The sequence below is a fragment of the Lipotes vexillifer genome, unplaced genomic scaffold (assembly GCF_000442215.2).
Source record: "Lipotes vexillifer unplaced genomic scaffold, Lipotes_vexillifer_v1.1 scaffold2487, whole genome shotgun sequence".
NCBI lineage: Eukaryota > Metazoa > Chordata > Mammalia > Artiodactyla > Lipotidae > Lipotes > Lipotes vexillifer.
In genome coordinates, this window is record NW_006773987.1 from 44,994 (window position 1) to 59,645 (window position 14,652).

At 40.4% G+C, this 14,652-nt stretch overlaps 1 protein-coding gene across 1 annotated transcript in view; it reads right to left on the reverse strand.

The window, feature by feature from the left end:
• LOC103089495 (FRAS1-related extracellular matrix protein 2) overlaps positions 1–14,652 on the reverse strand; it is a gene marked incomplete at its 3' end in the record, with an annotated part of 94,049 nt that overhangs the window by 18,963 nt on the left and 60,434 nt on the right. The gene's annotated exons all lie outside the window — the stretch shown is intronic.

Genomic DNA, 14,652 nt, shown 5'->3' on the forward strand with positions numbered 1-14,652 from the left:
GGGGGGGGGGGGGGGAGCCCAAATAATAAACACAGCTAAAGACACAATTTTAACTCCAGTTTCTTCTCTTCTGAGTTCACACAGGGCTACACTAGAGAAAAAGAAATGAGACAGGAAAACATCAAGGCTTTAACAGACTGAGAGCAAAAAAATCCGCACGTGGGAAAGAAAACATAATTAACAAACACGTGAAAAAAATGTTCATCTTTGCTAGAAATTTTTTAAAAAATTGCAGCATCTTTGAGTTATGAATTGACATGTACTAAAGATTAAAATGAATACCCAGCACAGCCGAGATTATTTAGGGAAATTGGTTTTCTTATTTATTGCTGTTTAAATTGTAAATTAGCACCGAGCCATTTAGACAGCTACATGGCAATGTGTGCAAGAGACAAAAAGATGCTCATACCATTTGATCTTGTAAGTCCTTCTGTGCGAGAAGCAAAAATCTATTTGTAAGGGACTATTCATTGCAATATTTTCTATAATAGCTCTCAAACCAAAAATCTTAGAGTTTACTCTATTTATGGTACATCAAATCAATGAAATGCGATTCAGTCATTAAACAAAAAAAAAAAAAGAATTTTTTGTTGAAATACTTAAAACACAAAATACAGAAACGAATGGTATTGATACTGTGCATGCAGTGACGTAGTAACATGAAACATTACAAATATGGAGCTGCTTGGTGTTTTAAATTGATGGGATCACGGACCTGTCATTCTCATTAATTTTAAAAATCTAAGATATAAATAGATTGGAGAACAGGAAGTTCCTTCCACATTTTGTCCTTAAGAACTTATTATGCCTGCCATGTCTTAGATACTGGGTACTGTTCTGGAGAGGAGGGGCCACGGGCTGGGGGCTCCCCAGAACTGGAGTTCATAGCCCACTTCATTCTTATCTGCTGTCTGACTTTGAGCAAGTTTCTTCCCTAGACCTCTGTTTCCTCGTCTGGAGAATCAAATGAGGGTCATATTAATTAATGCCTGTGTCTGCTGTGAGGATCAAGTGAGATAACCCATATACCCATGCAGTACAGTGTGGTACATACGTAGCATCCTTCAACAAAAGTTACCTTACTCCTCCCCGCTCACCCCACGCATGCTCAAGTCCACCCTGCACACCCACTGCCAGACTATTAACCTGCCTTAAATCCATCTACACTCAGTCCTCCTTTGCCCCGTCTCCCTACAGCTGCTGCACACATCAAGCCATCAGGCTATCTGTGCAGATTTCTGGTTTCACCTGCCCTGCCCTGTCTTCTTCCCACTGTCTCTAATCTGCTCACTCTGAGGTTCATCCAAGAGTCTTGCTATTCCATGGATTTCCCACCCTCAGTCTTTCTGTTACTTCTGTCCTTCTGCCTACAGTGATAACCCCCTTCATTCTTCTGCTTGCACTTTTACTCCTCAAAGGCTCCCTTTACCATCCCCTTCATGAAGTCTCCTGCAGCAACCCCAGCCCTCTCATCTCTGCGATTCTGCAGTTTTTCACCTATTGATTATTTTGTGCAGTTTCGTGCTTTAGCAGATATCCTCTCATATTGTTTAATTGTACACATTTACTAATTGTACTCATTTTTGTCAGAGATTGACTGGCATGCATTCTTTTACCATGCCAACACTTGGCCTTATTGTCTTCAAAAATACTTTTTCACATTATTGTGTTTATGTTCTATTACTGGGAAGATTTCCTCTAGAAAGTCATAGACAAACAACAAGGACAGAATAACATTTAATCAATTAAGTTAACACATAAAACCTTTCTGATTTCTCAACTAATCATTACTTGAAAACAACCTTATGCCACACTTCTCTCTCAATTAGATTGTGGCTCCATGAAGTCCTAGATTTTATTCCAAACTTCTTGTCATGCTATACCAAGCCACTCCTGTCCATCCAAATACCTACAGCTTCACATCCTATCACTTCTCCATGGAGAGAAACAGCTGGTCATATCTAGCTTCTCACTGTTTTCTTCCCACATGCAAAAGCATGTGGGAAGTCTTCTGCCCAGAATATCTTTAGCTTCCTACTCCTCCTTGCAATTTGTTTAGGTCCAACTCACCTAAAGCTCAGGAAGCCTGGCTTATCATGCAGTGTATATACTTCTTCTGTATCTCCAATCAGAGTAATTGTAATTCTTTTACCTTCATGTGTATTCTGCCACTAACTGCCTGAGCGCACTTCCCAGGACAAGTACTGGTGAAATTCATCCTTCTAGCAGCCAAATCGAACATAGTGCCTGGAACACAATGAGGTCTAAAGACTTCTTCCTTGACTAAAAAAGCCTACGGATAAGTATGATTTTTGGTAATAAAATGGCTACTTTGTGACTCCTATTTCATTCCTTATTTCATAACAGCTCTCAGCTTACAAAAACAAAGCACATACTACAGTTTTACTTGACTTATGATTAATAACCTCTGGCTTATTTGGTAACTCTTGTGTTTAACAAATGAATTTTATTATAATTCTGTATACTTTCTTCCTATTTCTTTCCCCTGTGTCTAAGAATGAGATCACTAAGCATCACTAAGATCACTTAGTGATGCTGAGATCACTAAGCATCATGCTTAGATTAGTGATGCTTAGATCACTAAGCATCACTAAGAATGAGATCTCTATTTCTTTAACAATTTTTAGCTAATTTTAAGATATTACCCTTTTTCTAAATATTGCACGTGTTAAGAATCTTGAGTCAATGAGGCCTTTCCCTGAACTTAATATGACACAACAAACACCGGTGGAAACCCCAGAATTCTCTAGCTCCTTTATTCTGGGCAATTTTTCCCTCCAGTGCTTTCCATAACCTCATATCCTATTTATGCTTTCTTTTTTGTTTGTTCACTCTGTCTCCTCCCATTGTCACCCATGATCCAGGAGGGCAGGGAGTTCACTTTGCTTACTGCTAGAAAAATGCCAATTTAATGAATTAGACATTCTAATGTCTTGGTTGAAAGAAGTTCAGTAGTGCTTAATTTAATGGGCAATATAAATATCCTATATAAATGTAACATATCCCTTTTAGCACTGAGTCATTTTCTCTTAATAAAATTATTTATTTTTATTTTTAATTTCTTTAATTTTTAAATTAAAAAATTTTTTTGGCCACGCTGCATGGCTTGTGGGATCTTAGTTCCCCAACCAGGGATCGAATCTGGGCCCTGGCAGTGAGAGCACTGAGTCTTAACCACTGGACCGCCAGGGAATTCCCTAAATAAAAATTTTTTTTAAATTTATTTATTTATTTTTGGCTGCACTGGGTCTTCGTTGCTGCGTGAGCTTTCTCTAGTTGCGGTGAGCCGGGGCTACCCTTCATTGCGGGGCACAGGCTTCTCATTGCGGTGGCTTCTCTTGTTGCGGAGCACAGGCTCTAGGCGCACGGGCTTCAGTAGTTGTGGCACACGGGCTCCAGGAGTTATGGCGCACGGGCTCTAGAGCGCAGGCTCAGTAGTTGTGGCGCATGGGCTTAGTTGCTCTGTGGCATGTGGAATATTCCTGGACCAGGGCTCGAACCCGTGTCCCCTGCATTGGCAGGTGGATTCTTAACCACTGCACCACCAGGGAAGCCCGAAAATTATTTTTAATGACACTCTTTCTAAAATGTCTTGCATACTTCTATTCTATGAACACTATGTAAAGATTTTAAATGATTACCTATGAATGTGAATTATTGGAATTTGTGTTTGTCTAGATCATACCTCCAGGGCTTATTGATGACAAAAGGTCTGTTTAACCTTTCCATTCCATCATGAGGATGGTCTTAAGGATAGCTAATTTCATCTCCACTTACAGATTATAAATTATAAAACTTATTTTCCGGTTGGTGCTTATGTACTGGAAGGAAGAGGGTGCCCGGTTACTGGTTAATCAGGGGTTTCAAGTGACACACAGCTGAACAAGTTTGCCAAGGATTTTATATGTCGACCACTTTCAGATTTTATTTGAAATAAAATTCAAAAACAATACTGAGAAACTTTGCTTTGCAAGACAGTGACATGCTCCAGGCAATTGTTTTAAAGGTTCAGCATTCACTCTACATCGGGGATTTTTAAGTAGATATTTTGCTAGAGACTACAAAGTTAAATGTATAAAGCTTAACTCTGAATGGGATTAAATACTACCTGACTCTTTTGCGTTTTACATACGCAAATCATATTGCATTTCAGAATTTGTAAAATCTTAGGCACTACTTATTATGCAGGAGTGATATAAAGATCTGAGGAAGTAAGCTGAAGTTTATTGTAACTCTCATTATTAAAATTGCCTTTTGCATAATGGAACTCCATATTTTATCTAAAGAATGGAAAGACACGTTATTTATTCGTTAATTACCTACCAAGTAAATTCCTCTAAAACCTCAAAGTGGGAATAATCACTGTTGACACTTTTAATAACAATAGCCACAGCTTACTGAATGTGAAATTTCAGATGAAGTTAAACAACTTAAAAAACCAGCAAAGTTTCACTTCAATGTGATTTTTTGCTTTTCTAAAATAGATTCTGTCATCTATGATGCTCAAGGAGCTAGTCTCAACGTCTCATTGGAAACAAATTAAAGTCTGTAACTTGTGTCATAAATCCATACAACAGGTGCTTGACAGCTGATAACTACACTCCCAAATGCTTTGTCCCCAAACCCTGACACCACAGCCATTAAGGTTTTGATGAAAAGACCTCTTTTGAACTTTTCCAGCTGGTCTTTAGTCGACTTCATCTTCCTTTTCAATGGGAACACAAGTTTTTTTAGAATAACAAAGAGTCACAAGCTTCAATTAGCCCTCCCTAGGAACTTAGGGCTGCCTGATTTCTGTAAAGACAGAGCATACTTTTTTCAATACGAAACTAGTGTCACGACTTTGACTTGTGCTTAAATAAGGATCATTTCCGGGTGTCCGTTTAGCTTTGCCAATTTTTTTTTTTTTCTTGAAGAAAAGTTAGCTACCAATAGAAAATGATCCGTTGGTAATATTTTTCCAACCTGCTAAGATTCTCTAGCTTGCTACAATTCCATTTGCCTGAAGTTCAGCCTGGAAGCTGACCTGGAAATCAAATATACAGCTATTTTAAAAAGCTGGATGGGGGCGGGGGGAGGGGAAGTGTTCCTGGAAGATTAAGTATAAGAACAGAGATAAGAAATCCTGTAGAAAGGGAACTTCAAAGAATTTGATAGGAGCTCAGGACATTTACTCAATATATATTTGCTTCTCCTTTTCCTATTTAAGTAACTGGATATTAAAGACAAAGAGAGACTGGTCAAGATGCATTCAAAATCTGCCCTGGGAAGGGGTGGTAGTGGTGCTAATCCTGACCCAGACCCCCAGAGATGAAGAGCCTTGATCTGAGGGCAGCTGTGCCTTAGTATGACCGACGGAACTCCAGAAGAACTGGCAGACAGACCCAGAAAAATTGTCAAGAGATTTTATAATTTTGCTGACTAGTTAATAACTCCAAGGATTTAGTCCAATAATCGTTTCCAAAATTGCTGCAATACAACTTTCGATAACTGGGATATTATTTTCTTCCTCCATTTGGTACACACCTACCCATGCCATTCCCACTGCTATACACATTCTGAAAAAGCGGCAGCATAGCACAGGGGGTCAGATCCACAAAGACACATAAAGAATATACATAGAAATGTATAGAAAGACAGGTAGCATGACAAAGACTCAGAGGTGGAGAGAAATAGGCACGGCACATGTTGACCTCTATGGATATACACACTCATGTAGAGGTCTTTTAGGCTATTCTCAGGCAAGGCACTTATAAGCACACCCTTCCTAATAAAAAAGCAGACATGGAGCTCTGATGACTTGGTCGTTGTCATACAAGTTACATAAAATTGAGCTCAAGCCTGGATTAGTTTACACTCTACCCTCTGTTCTTTGGTAGGCTCTAAAGATAAGAAGTTACCAAGTGATACGGAGGTGGATATGGGGCTGACAAATATACCAATGTTCATCTAGAAGAGCATCACAATCTGCTTTAATACGAGTAGGTTCATTCCTTAGGGACATGATTTGATCACACATATACCCGTAATGTGTAAATAATGGGTATTCATACAGGAGGTTCCAAAGACTTGAATTCCCATTCATCTACTTACAAGAGGTTAATACACAGACAATTCTAATTATTCTGGGATTCCATATTTAAGAATTCATCCACTCGATAACATTTATTTTGTGGGCTTGCTGGACACTTGCAGAGCAGTTTTGAAAAATTTGCATCATCTGACTCTCAGTGTTCTTTTTTTTTTTTTTTTTTTTGCGGTACGCAGGCCTCTCACTATTGTGGCCTCTCCCGTTGCGGAGCACAGGCTCCGGATGCGCAGGCTCAGCGGCCATGGCTCACGGGCCCAGCCGCTCCGTGGCATGTGGGATCCTCCCGGACCGGGGCACGAACCCGCGTCCCCTACGTCAGCAGGCAGACTCTCAACCACTGCGCCACCAGGGAAGCCCTCAGTGCTCCTGTTTCAGCTCTCGTACTGTAAACAAGTGTCCTCTTCACCGTCCATTTAGTGCCACATTTTCCACATTTTTGTGCTTTTCGTTGGTGATTTCTCTATTTAAATAGCCCCCAATCATAGTGCTGAAGTGCTGTGCAGTGTTCCCGAGCACAAGAAGGCTGCGATGTGCCCTTACGGAGAAAATACACATGTTCCATAAGTTTCATTCAGGCACGAGTTACAGTCTGATGACCACGAGTTCACTGTTAATGGATCAACAACATATATATCAAATAAGGTGTCTTTAAACAGAAACACACGGAAAACAAGGTTGTGTATTGATCGGCTGATGAAATGTATGACCAGAGGCTTGCAGGGAATCTAACTCTGTATTTCCCCTGGGAGCTATCATTTAGTATTCACAGGGATTTTATAGAACATTAGCACGAGGAACAAGAATCAACTGTGTTTACTCAATACAAATCACAAGAGGTTAGTCTTTTGGGACAGGGCACAATGGGGCGCAGGGAGTGGAAGTGTTCTTCCTCCACACACATTTGGCCTTCCTTTAATCAATCCTTCCCCTGGCTCATGCCCAGGAGTGTGAGCTGAAATGAATCCTTACCGCATTCTCAGGATCGGCAGCCCTGGCCTCCCTCCAAGATCTGTCCCTAGTCAGAATAGCACTAGGCTTCAGACACAGTAATGACTCACGGGTAAAGGGTGGACGGGTTCCCCTGCATGGCTACCTGTTATAATTTGGAAATATCATGAGAATTTAGGTAACTTATAGGGTTATCTTTAACCTCTTAGAAAATAATATACATGGAATGAATTCTGATGCAGAATAACTCCTAATCCTAGAGAATCTTAGGATACTCTGTTCTAGAATCTCAATTTAAGCAACTGCCAAGAATGGGGATTCATGCCTTTTTCTGCTTGTTTGGAAAACTGGAGTAACAGACCCTACGGAAACTGATTTTCTTGGACTCTAAGGAACCTCTAAACAGAGAACTCACGGTTATAAAAATGGATGTGCCAGGCACAATATTGTAGCCTCTGTACAAAGTCTTAAACATCAGCGCAAAGTAGGGATTCAGAGTGCAGTAAGAGGGTATTACTCATCTCTAACTAGAGCCCAGGTTCCTGGATGAATGGGTCCCAGAAGAGAGAAAACCATAACTGGAAATTTAAAGAGATGCTTAATTAATCTATTTTTTATACCAGGTTCCAAGCAGCACTCTTTGAAACATCCTTTCCCTTCAATAGAACAGAAAAGATCACCCCACAGCTCTGGCACCCACTCTTCGGGGGCCTTGGGGCCACAGGCAGGTCCCTGTTATTGAGGGGCTGAACATGGCAACTGGTATTCCTGGCAGAGTGGTGGTGGCTCTGGGTTGAGTGCAGAGAACACCTAGTCGTGGGCAGAAGCATGGCCTTTGACCAACAAGATTGGCACAACACAGGCACCGGCCAGTCGTAAAAGGCAATGGCTCAAAAGAACTAAAACTCACCTGAGGGCAGGTGTAAACTGGCTGAACGTCAGTCCAGCCTCGGGGACCCTGAATATGCTTGGAGAGGAGGGCTGGGCACAGTGGGGGCCATGGTCAGGGTGATTTTGACGTTTTGTATGTTATCTCAATGCATCTCACAATAGCCCTGCAGGTTAGGCATCTCCACATTCTATGGATGACGTTAAGTGTCAGGTTAAATTACTCACTTTAAATTCTATAGATATAGTATGTGATCGACTTAGGGCTCAAATTCAACCTGCTAATATTGTTTTTACACTTCTTCTGAGTAATCAGATTACTTCCTTTAGGTCAATATTCTGTTTACAGGTGACGCTAACTTAATTTCTAAATGAGTGCCATTGGATAGAAGCAAAACTGATGACGTGAGTGTGTTTCCCTCTACCATCAGCAAGCCCTCTTGTGTCAATTCACAGCAAGGCTGACAAATGGTAAGAATTAAGTGGGAAAAAAACGTATATGAAGGTCAGTTTTGAAATAGTTGAGACTGAATCCGAAAAATTAACCTAAGTTAAGGGTACGACCCTCTTATTTTTTGAATGAATTTGAGGCCATAGCCAAAAGCAAGGGACACTGGGAGGAAAACGCTTCTTCCAGGCTGAATGATGTGCTCCATCAGGGCCACAGCTGGGGCAGAGTCGGCAAGCCCCAGCCTGCAGGGATCCTCCACAATTCTCTAAGCATGGTCCCTTCCCCCAACTCCATCCCTAGCACACAAAAAAGGAATGTGCTTATTTGCAGCCCCTGTAAAAAGTGAAAAAAAAAAAAATAAAAAAATAAGGGGAGAACCATGAGTTTATATCTCCTAATTTAGGGCTTAAAAATATTTCCTTAAACAAACCTGATTTAATTGTGCAATACTTTGCTTTCTTAATTAGGAGGAGTTTAAACCCAGTGAAATGAATGTGTTCACTGTTGGTATGCACACCTAGGATAAGGAATTCAGATGTACCTCTACAGAGGACAAAGGACAACGCAAACGTATAATTTCAAGGTGAACTCTCATTTACGACATGCGTGCTCCGAAAGGATCACGTGAAGTCTAAATTAAAAGCTAGCGCAGTCATTTTAATGCAGTAATACGAGTAACTAAGGAAACTCTTTTCTGAAAATGAAAGTGGGATTCTGTATGCTAAACAAGAACACCAACTAATTCAAGAAATAATTATCTGCTGAACAAGACAAGTATCAACTCCAAGCATTTTAGGGCAAGAATGAACTCTAGATTGCATCTTTTCTCCCAACTCCATTTCCCCAAGATCCAGAAAGGCTGTGATCTGAATAAGATTACAAAGCAGCTATTTGCAGAAGAGAAATAAATCCTCAGGGGTTTTCACTCCTAAGCTACCGGTCTTTCCATTTAACAGACTGTGATCTCAAATACTGTGCTTAAGCATAAGATCATAAAAATTGTGTTTAAGATGATATGAAATTATAATACATATATATAATATATATAAATAAATGTGGGAGGGCTTACCATTTCTTTGTAAAGCAGCCCCCAAATAATTTTCTATCGTTTCCCCCCATTTACATACAGCAGTAAAATTTAAAAACTGCCATACTTTCATAGAAACAATAACTACTTTATCAAAAGTGAGTTAAGTGTGTCAAGAAGAACCACACCCTCTCCTGCCTCTGGGGAAAGGAAAAAATGCAAACCAAAACACCTGGTGCAGCAAGATTTCATGTATGCACTGCCTGAGGCAACATATAAATTTATTAGATCCCTGGCAACACATTCTTAAAATAAACTTAATAGCCTTCAGGTTTCTGTTCAAACCAGAGCCTAATTCCTTTTGTGGCGCCAGACATCTCCCCTCACCCCAAGGAGACTCTGCAGGGAAATGAAAGCAATGGTTCCTTCTCCTGTACCTCTCCAAGTAACCAGTTTAGCACCATTTAGTTAATTCCCTGTGAAGGGAGGTTGCTTCCTATTTGTATAAGAGCACCGTGCACATTACTAGAAGACACAACCATTACAATTAACAAGGATTACAGTTTGAGCTCTATTTTGGATTGTGGAAATGTGTTATATCCACCTTGAGACAAATGTATAAAAGGCTGGGGCGGGGGACAACCAGAAGTGCCTTAATCTGGCTGTTTAACAAAGAAACCTTCTTTAACCTAACTTGTTTACATTTTTACCACAATTTAAATTTGATGGCTAGGATGAAGGGATCAGTGTGGTATGGCAGCACAAAAGCCATTCTAGAATTAAAATACTGTGAGTGAATTTTGACTTAGAGTCCTAGGAGGCTAGTGCTAAATTCAAGTTTTAGGTTAATCTGTTGTCACTGTTTTCAAATCTGAGCCAGTAACATGTTCTTAGGTGTATTTGTTCTCAGAAGTAAAATCAAGATTTGGAAATTTTAGATTTAAAATTAAAAAGAAATTTATGGAATCATATCACATCTGGTTACCTGGCTATCGCTCTTGTGACAAACTAAAAAAGCCACGTCATTGATGTCTGTCAAGAAAGGTAGGAGAGAGGGAAGCAAGGAAGGACGGAAGGAGGAGGGAAGGAAAGAGAAAGGGAGAGAGGGGGAGGGGAGAGAGAGAGAAGGAGTAGAAAACCACCAATGTCGCGCTGGTTCTCACATTTTCCTTTCATTTATTTCAGATCAGTTTCTCAAAGCTAGCTTTTGTGCTCAACTTGGGCATTATTTGATTAGACTCTTTGGTGACTGCTCTGATCCCCTTAAAATTATGCCAGAGCTACAAATACATTCGCTCTTGGTGATTTTACTGTCATATATAGCTGCCGAAAGAGAAAGAAAAAAGACACAATAAGTATAAAGACAAGTTGGTATGGTCTTAGAGCACCAGACCTTGCAGGGAAATAATTCAGACAACATACAGCACCGTGTTTGTTTAAACAGAGCTCTGTGCAAACACACGTGTTATAAAGAATAAGGAGGGTTCACGTATAGTCCCTTCTGTAAGACAGACTCTAGTAAGAATCATATGTCGATTATAATGCAACATGGAAGGTGAAAGGGTGAACCTACGGTACCTGGGAGGCACAGGAGGACATTCAACTGGGACCACAGAAGTCTTGACACAAGAGGTGCCACGGGGCGGGGGAGGAAGGACGGTGCCACTCGGAGGGGAAGAAATCACAGGAAAACAGGTGCAGGAGGACGGCTTGGCGTGCTCATCAGTAGAATAGTCAAGCTTTGCAGGGCTTGTGGAAGCACATTGGAGAAGGAGGAGATAAGCTGGGGCGTAGTCAGAGGGCGGATGGAGGAAATTTGGGGTAGAGAAAGAATCTGAATTCTACTTTAAGAAATATTCGTTTGGTAGAATTATTCAAGGACTCGTTAGAATAAAGTTGGATTAGGAATCAAAGGTATCATTCTCAAGTACACCCCCAGATTAGTTTTCTTTTTAAAAAAATAATGTTATTTATTTAGTTTTGGCCGCTGCCGGCTTGTGGAACATTAGTTCCCCGACGAGGGATGGAACCCGGGGGCCCTCGCAATGAGACCAGGAGCCCTAACCACTGGTCTGCCAGGGAATTCCCCAAATTAGGTTTTTGCCAGTGGAAGATAAATGATTCTTCCACTGGCTATGGAATACTGCTGTGAATATAGCAATATTCATAGACAAATGAGTCTATGAATATTGCTATAAGAAAATAAAAGTTTTGTCCACAATAAAATAGGAATAGTTAGGATATTCAAATTTACCCAAGAATAAATAAAATGGCTAACCAAAATGCCCACCATAAACAGTCAATATCATGTAGTTGATATTGACTACATGATCAATATCATGTAGTTGATATTGACTACATAAACAATATCATGTAGTTCAACTACAATATTTGTAGTTGAAAGGAGAAATTCAATATCATGAGTACTTGAACTGGCAGACTGAAAACAAACTTTTGCCGAAACTGCCACAGGTAAGTTTCTCTCTCTGATTCCTATCTCTCTCAGCTTAAAATAAAATGTGACTCAGTATGACAAAATTCGCTTTCAGGCCAAGATAAACCACATTTTTCTTCACTTGGTTAATATGCAATGCTGGTGGCATGATCTGAATATTCTGAAGATTTGAGACAATGATTACTGCAAAGAATTCAAGGGTTGCAGAAAACTCTTTAGAGGCACACTTGGAAAGCCATACACTGACTTTGCAGCTCATAACCTAGTCTAAATGGGTAGTTCCCAGCGGTGGGCAGAGGGTTAATGATTTTGCCTTTGTGGAGACATCTGTCAATGTTGGGAGACATTGTTGGCTGTCACAATCGGGGAGAGAGAGGGGAATGTTACTGGTGTCTAGCGGGTAGAGGCCAGGGAGGCTAGGGACCCTACAATGTACAGGACAGTCAAGATTTGACTGTGCATAAAGAATTAGAATTATCTGACCCCAAATGTCAATCATCTAAAACTTACTATATTCTGACATATCAACATATATAACCTAACATAAACATATTATTTGCCTTTTCTCCATAAATTCCATGTTTTCTTATGAACTGATAATACATGTGGTCAAATGATAAACCCACCTTCTCTTTTTACATAAATATGCAGAGATTTTCAAAACCATCATTGATGTGGAAAGTTTCCAGTACAAAGAGTTTATTCTCTTGTTGCAGGAAATAGTTGAGCCGGTAGTTTTCCTACACAGTCAAAATTTATGGCTAATCCTCAGGGAAGTTAGGAGTGAGGATATTGAGAAATGCACAAACTATGCCAAAGGGACAGTGTATGCATGACTTGGATTTTAGTATGAAATCAAATATGTGGGCAACGATTTCCCTTCTAGAGGTTTTCAGGAGATTAGGCTTCACCAGAACACCTGAGAGTTGAGAGTACGAAGTAGAAGGGCTTCACTTCCTAAGGTCATTTTAGGACAAAACTGGACACGGGTCATCCAGCTTTCCATGCTTTTTTGTAGTTGAAAGGAGAAATACTACCTATTCAAATGCACGTGTGCTGGCACGTACAGGTGCGCACATACACACCCCCCTTTCTTTTGCTTTTACAAAGAATGAGAACACTGTCCAAAACATTTTCCAAAGGTATAGAATACACAGTCCTTTAATGGTCTTCCACTGAACAAATTAGAGAAGCATTTCCCTGAATACGTTTATTCAAACCTTATTTTTCCTGTTAATAGGTACTGTGTTTAAAAAAAATCACTCTGAGTCAACTAGGAGAGAAATATCCCAGGATTAAGCTATACAAACAGAATTCTTCACTGCTGCAATTCTTAGGGCCTTTAATATACGAATGTCACTGAGCATGCAGAAGGAAGGGATAGAGTGTGTTGCATTTCTCAATCTCATTTCACCAGGGAACCCATTCCTGAAGCTAGCCTGTGAGACTCTGTTCTATAGAATTCGTACTTTGGGATAAGTTGGCTTCAAGTATAAAGCATTTAAAATCCAGATATGAGCAGAGAGCCTTGTGTAGTGTCAATCACATCCAAGTAATATAATTTTCAATTGTCCACATTTGACACCAAAAGTTGGAAGTGCACTTCATAATCTTGAGGAGCAAAACCCAACAAAATTAAGGGATTTCCTTCTATCAGCTATATAAATTCTGGTTCAAGGCACTTCCATTTCCTAATCTGAATGGAAAAGTAAATGCGTTAGCTTGTAGAACGCCAAGAAAAATAAACTAAGTTCAAATAAGTACGACTGATTACTGGTATACTTGTTCCCTAGAGGCCACATTTATTGTTCGAGACACATGCTTTGCCATTTTTGTTGGCTTAACACTATAGTGCCTCAGCTCTGTTTTTTAATTAGTCAAATGCGGGCTCAGATGTCAGAAGAGACAAAGATTAGGATTTTGGCCAGTTCCAAAAACATACAGCTAAAATCACCAACAGCGTACAAAGAGCCATGTCAGCCTCCCATTTGCAGTTGGATCTTACCCCCTGTGGATATTTGAACCCTATGCTCTGCCCAACTCTGATAAGGGATTTAAAGGCTTACTGAGAAGAATGCTTCTGAAGCTATTAAAACAACAGGCACGGGAAGGACGGACTTAGCTGGGTTTTGGAAAGAGGATAATGCTGCAAACAAAGACTTTAAGGCTGATAAACAGATTTTTAAAAATCTGAAAGCACATTGTTCCCTAGTCCGTGCTTCGTCCTCACCCTGATCAGTAACCACTTCCCATGAGAATATGAATAAATACAGCAGCTCTGTACTCATCAATTTTAGAAGGAAGCAGAAAAACATCTTTGAGTCACTGATTCACATCTCAACTGCCTGCTGTCAATGATATTAGCCAGCTCTACTGGAAAATATCTTTTATCCACTGAAGAAACAGATGCAAATGCAAATTGTTAATTAACTCCACTATTGGGGTATATATGTATAGAAGAGTATATACACCAACGTATACATACATATATTCAGGGAACTGAAACTGAAAATCTTTATAAGAGAAAATGCACACAAACAGAAAACCAGGTCATGAGTACCTTTTAAAGAATAATAATGGGAGGGCTTCCCTGGTGGCGCAGTGGTTGAGGGTCCGCCTGCCGATGCAGGGGAAGTGGGTTCGTGCCCCGGTCCGGTTAGATCCCACATGCCGCGGAGCGGCTGGGCCCGTGAGCCATGGCCGCTGAGCCTGCGCGTCTGGAGCCTGTGCTCCGAAACGGGAGAGGCCACAACAGTGAGAGGCCCGCGTAC